Here is a 6,269-nt window from a genome sequence, read left to right on the forward strand (position 1 = left end):
TCTCACACAGTGTCACACAGAAACACAAACACTGTCTCTCACACACTCTCTCTCTTGCACAAACACATACACTCTGTCTCATTCTCTCTCTGACGCACACGCTCCATCTCTCACACACGCTCTTTCTGAAACATACACTCCAAGGAAAACCTTGCTAGCGCCCGTTTCATTTCTAACAGAAACGGGCCTTTTTTACTAGTGAGTTATAAGGAAATTGTACCTGTGCTCCCAGATTCAGATGAGGAGATGGAAGTCCAGTATATTTAGCAGCACATAAAGATAGTGTCAAGCAACACTTCAGTAAAGGAATTTTGGCAATAAGAATGTGAAGAAATAATTTACCTTTTTTTTTGTCCCTTCTGTTTTCTGGTAGAAATGGGGAGGGTAACACAATGAAGCTTAAGCCTGCTTAATTGTGATTGAAGGTTTTGGGTCTGCCAGTAGTTTGAGCCCTAGGCTTATTAAAAAAAAAAAAAAGGAGAAAGGTGGTGGTGGGCTCAAACTCTTCCATTTGGAAGTATTTTTGTTTTTACATGCTTAAACTTGTGGCATGTCCTTCTCTTAAGACATAAGGTGTGTGGGGGGGGGGGGGGGGGGGGGGGGGGAGGGAGCCAAGCTTATTTAAGCCAAGAGTAGATTAGCCTAAATGCTGAAAGACTGTTAAGACTGCTTAGAATCATGAGATGAGAAACTGGACCGATTTCTGGGTGGACAAAACTGTTGAACATGAACTAGTTTGCATAAAGCTTCTCCCAAATTTTGGTGAAGGCTATTTCTGGGGTTTTTTGACTTCTCGAGAGGAAAAGGGAAGAATGTGAACTGAGAGATTACAAATTTATTTATAACTAGATGAGAGGAGAACTAATTTTGGATCACTCACCATGATATAAAAGGGATTCTCAAGCTTGACTCTGAGGAGTATGAGCAGGAGGAAAGAGGCCACTGCCTAATTGAAAGGAGGAGGATCTTGTAGGATTCTCTGTCTTGGTGCCCTGACTAGAGGAAGGGATTTCCAGAGGAACCCCAAACATCACTTCCTGGTAGAAGGGGAGGATGCTTTTATGTGATCAATCACTCTCCATCTAATATTTTCTATAGAGTGAGATACAGGAATTTGTTGAGACACTAAGGGAGCCGTTTCCTTCTTTGTATGAATGCGGCATTTGTGTTCATCTTCAAATGTGGTATATCATTCAATGCAAAAAGTGTGAAGGGTGCTATGTTGGAGAAACAAGCCAGATGCTAAAGATGAGGTTCAGTTTACATAGATACAATATGAAACATTTCAATGCCATCCAGGATACCACCTCTGTGGGACAGCACTTCACAAAACCAGAACACTGTATCAATGATCTTATGGTGAGAATACTAAAAGGGAATTTTAAGACAATCCAGGCACGTAAGACCTTTGAAGTCAAAATGATCAAATATTTTGACACCTACCAGACAGGACTCAACAAAGATCTGGGTTTCCTAGCCCATTATAAACCATAAATTTATACAGTTTTGTCACCCTCTTATCTACCATCCATCTCTCCCTGACTCATCGGTCCATGTTTCTCACCTAACCTACCCCTCCCTCTTCCTGTGAGACTGTCATTGGAATGCTTTTGTGCTTATTGCCAATCTCAAGAAGGGTTACCTTCCAAAGCTAATCAAAAGCTATATTAAATTAGTCCAATAAAAAAGATCTTATTTTGTTAATTTCTGTTTTGACTTATTTCTCTTGTGTTACCTGTTCATTTAAATGTAAGCGAATTAAACAGCGAGTTATGCCCACTGTCCCACATATACTTTGGAATAGAGGTATACAGTTACATAAATCACACATGCAGGTTCACAAGATGCTACATGCCATGATTTAATATAAAAATTAATAGAAGGAGAACTCCAGCTTGGTTCCTTAATCCTAAATTCACACCCAGCACAATGGAAATATGGCCAACGGCCAAGTTCTAACTCACTTGCAGTGGAGACTTTCTTCTTTATCAGCAATCATTCACCAAAATTCCTCCCCCTAGTGTAAGCCACTACTGGGAACTGGATAAAATGGGGTAGAGAGGACAAAATAGGCCAAAATGTCTTAAGTATTTTCACTATTTGAGAATTACCAATCAAATATGGAAGTTGTAATGTGGAGAGTATGGAGCAATACATTGGACTGCCTTTTCCAGAGTTCATTCCATAGAAGTAAAATGAGCCAGTCCAGGTTTTCTGGTTAACCAAACAAATACACAGCACCTTCAGCATCCGAAACTCAAAGTTTTGAGGCAAAAATAACACCCACAGTCTCATAGCCAAAGAATACCTTAGCTGAAATATATGCTTTTTAGTAGCAAAATTAGCTACAGTTACAGCCAATAGTCTTCCTTTCTTTTCTCCAACTGGGGTTCAAGCTTAACTCCTAAGAAATGCAATACCCTTATGCTTCTTTTGCCCAACACTCCACACTGGGCAAGGTTTCAAAGGGGCTCACACTTAGTGCTGGTTCTTGGCGTCCTGATGCCTCTCCTATTTTTTCTGGCTTTCTTTTCCTTTGGAGACCTTTCACCCGGAAATCTCAGCCTGAGACCTGCTTTGGACATGCAGGGAACATGATTCTCTAGCCCTGGACGTTAGCTGTCCATTCCTCCTGCCACCTTCCTTCTCTAAGGAAGAGCATTTTAAAAGTCAGGTATGGATCCTAGGCTTCTAGAGCTCCACCCTAGCCTTGCTCTGATTGGCATAGACTTTCTGCACCTGCATTGGAGGACAGGCTGTGCACTCCAACTCCCAGGATTCATAGGCACTCTGCTCCCACCCAGGTTCAAGCGATCTGCTTCCTGAGGTTCTACTATAATTGCTCCTCCCCAAGGATCATAGCAGTTCCTCTCCAAATCCTGTCTTTTGTATGGGCTTTGTGGCAGTTGTTTCTTTATCAGGTAAAAGGGGTTTATTTTTCTTTTCTATTGTCTGGTCCTGGTTCCCATAATAAGATATTGTCTTCCCCTTTATTCTTTCCTCTACTCATTATGTGCTATCTGAACCTATCAAGTGTTACAACCCCCCCCCCCCCCTCTCAGAGGCCAGTCCAGATTTCTCCTCTGGCCCTGGAGTACCAAACTTGTCTTACAGCACCTCTGGGGATAACCCTGTAGTGAGAGAGGCAATGGGGAGGTCCATAGATTCCCTATCATTGCGGACACGATAGTCAATGAGACATTCCCTATGTATATCTGTGGCTCTTTTATAGGCTGTTTTTTGTTTTTAAATATTTTTTGCACAACATAATGTTGTAGGATAAATGATCAAAGACTTTTTTAAAAATATGTATTCATAGAAAATTGGGGTTTATGATAAGAAGATTAAAGTAGTTAATGATTGTGCTGGGTTCATCACTAAAGGCCTGTTTTACAAAGTTGTGTGGCAAATAAGAGGAAACCCATTCAATTCTTATGGGCTTCCTCTCATTTGCCATGCCAAGAATCACTAGTGCAGTAAAAGAGGCCCAAAGTGAAGTTGCTGTATTTATTGTGCATGACCAACTGCCCCTTATATGATGGCTCCACCACAATAAATAAAGATAAAAAAAAGCATTTAAATGAAGTATCATTATTTTGATTTTCTTTTAATAGCTTAGGTAATTAAATTCTGGAATTAGTTGCCAGAGAATGTGGTAAAAGAGTTAGCTTAGCAGGGTTTAAGAAAAAAGGTTTGGATAATTTCCTAAAAAGTCCATAAACCATTAACATGAACCTGGGAAAGTCCACTGCTTATTTTTAGGATAAGCAGCAAAAAACAGTTTTACTGTTCTGCGATCTTGGTAAATTTGCCGCTGTTGAAAACAGGATACTGGGTTGATGGACCTTCAGTCTGTCCCACCATGCCAATGCTTATGTTATTATGTTATAGAGGTTTCTGTGATAGTCAAACTTTCACTTCCTTTAAGATGATCTACATCTTGTTCATAGGCACCTATGTTGCTTTTATGAAACCTTTATAAAATAGGCTTCCTGAACCAGCCTCAATTGTGCACAAACGCAAACACACTCTGAAAAAAGGTGTAAAATTGTGCATGTACACTTTTATTATACATGGAACTCACTGGAGGGAGTGGCCTAGTGGTTAGAAAAACAGGCTGTGAACCAGAGAGATCAGAATTCAAATCCCACTGATGCCCCCTGTGGCCTTGAGCAAGTCACTTAGCCCTCTTTCTTTTAAGCTAGTGCATTACACTTACCACACACTAACTGGCTATTGTAGAGTTAACATGGAACCACTTTCTGCCTCCTAAATAGAAGTCACTAAGTCCTTCTGTGTTAACTTGGAGCAGGTACTGCACATTAATCTTAATGTTACAATCTTGACACACAACCTATAATAAAAAAGAAAAAAATAAATACTGGGAACACCCCTTCTTGATGCAGTTTGGGCTTGCCATGTGTTAAAATTCTGTGTTACAGCACATTAAGCCCAAAATGCAACATATTGTAGTAAGGTCCCTTTACATTGTAAGCCCTCTGGGAAAAGGAGATATCTACTTTTCCTGAGCTACCACTGGAAAGGCATGAGTTAAATACTAAGTGGTAAATATACAGCCATTGGTTATCGCAGTTTTTTGGCTGCCACCTGCATTATGGCCAGATATTCAATGCCGGGCCATGTCCAGGTACTGGCATTGAATATCTGGGTTTATGTGGCCAGCTACCTCTTATCTGGTTTAGTGCAATATTTGGCACTTAATTGCCTAAGTGAAACTGAATAAACATAGGTCTGTGTGGGACGGACTGAGGGTGGTCTGGGTCTCCCCGCCTGGCCACTGTCGACACCCCTACTGCCCCTATCCTACCTGAGGGGTCCTAGTAGTCTGGTAGCCTCTGCGGGGGTGGGGGCATGATCTTTCCTGCCCACTACACTGCTGCTATTCCCCCGCTTGCCAGTGCCACCGTGTTTTCAAAATGGTGGCCAAGACGTCCCTCGGTAGTCTTGCGAGTCTTGACAGTCTTGCAAGTCTTCTGCAGGGAGTCTCGGCCACCATTTTTGAAATACGGTGGTGCTGGGGACAGGGAATAGTGGCAGCCCAGTGGGCTGGGCAGGAAAGAACATGTTCCCCCTCCGCTGAGGCCACTAGATCACCAGCAGTGCACCGGGCATCCAGGCAGAGCCTCTGGGCCCTCTAGAGCCTCTTGGGTACTGCCCAGTTGTCTGAATGGTCAGTCTGCCCTGGGACTGCGCTTTATGTAGTCTAATTAATCCATCTAAAATTCTGAGTGGTGAGGTGAATTGATGTTTCATTCATTCAAAAAGTACAAAGACCAGGGGACACTCAATGAAATTACATAGAAACACTTCTAAAACAAATAAGAGGAAATTTTTTTTCACTCAAAGACTAGTTAAGCTCTGGGACTTGCTGCTGGAGGATGTGGTAATTGCAGTTAGCGTATCTGGGTTTAAGAAAAGGTTTAGAGAAGTTCCTGGAGGAAAAGTCCATAATCTGCTTTTGAGATAGACGTGGGGAAGCCACTGCTTGCCTTGGGTTTGGTAGCATGGTACTTGTGATGTTAATTGGCCTCTGCTAGAAGCAGGATACTGGGCTAGATGGACCATTGATCTGACCCAGTATGGCTATTCTTATGTTCTTAAGTGCTAGCTCTATATACGGACTGCCCACAAAATAGCCAGTATTCAATTTAGCGCATTCAGTAACACTAACTGGTTAAGTGCTGCAGAATTTCAGCTGATGGTCCTGCACAAGTGAAGTCTTCTTTCCAAATTGGAGAGTACCATTGGCGTAGCTACGTGGGGCCTGAGGGGGCCTGGGCCCCCGTAGATTCCAGCCTGAACCCCCCCTCCCGGCGAACCCACCCCCGCCGCCGCCTACCTTCACTTTTGCTGGCAGGGGACCCCACTCCCTGCCAGCCGACGTCCTCTCCATCCTGCTCCTGCTGTTGCATGCATTGCTGACGTCCTGCACGTTGTATGTGCGACGTCATACTCAGAGAAGAGAACTCTGTTCTCTGAGTCTGACGTCCTGCACGTCAGCAATGCATGCAACAAGAGCAGGAGCAGGACGTCGAGGACGTCGGCTGGCAGGGAGTGGGGTGCCCTGCCAGCAAACGTGAAGGTAGGCAGCGGCGGGGGAGGGTTCGCAGCGGGAGGGGGGGTCGGAAAAGACATGGGGGGCGGCAATGGTGGCGGGGGGGGGGGGGGGGGCGGCGCCGGGGGGAGGGCTAAAATGTGCCCCCTCCCCTCGGGCTTTGGACTCCCCTCCCACGGAAGTCTGGCTATGC

The sequence above is a fragment of the Microcaecilia unicolor genome, chromosome 7 (assembly GCF_901765095.1).
Source record: "Microcaecilia unicolor chromosome 7, aMicUni1.1, whole genome shotgun sequence".
NCBI classification, from domain to species: Eukaryota; Metazoa; Chordata; class Amphibia; order Gymnophiona; family Siphonopidae; genus Microcaecilia; species Microcaecilia unicolor.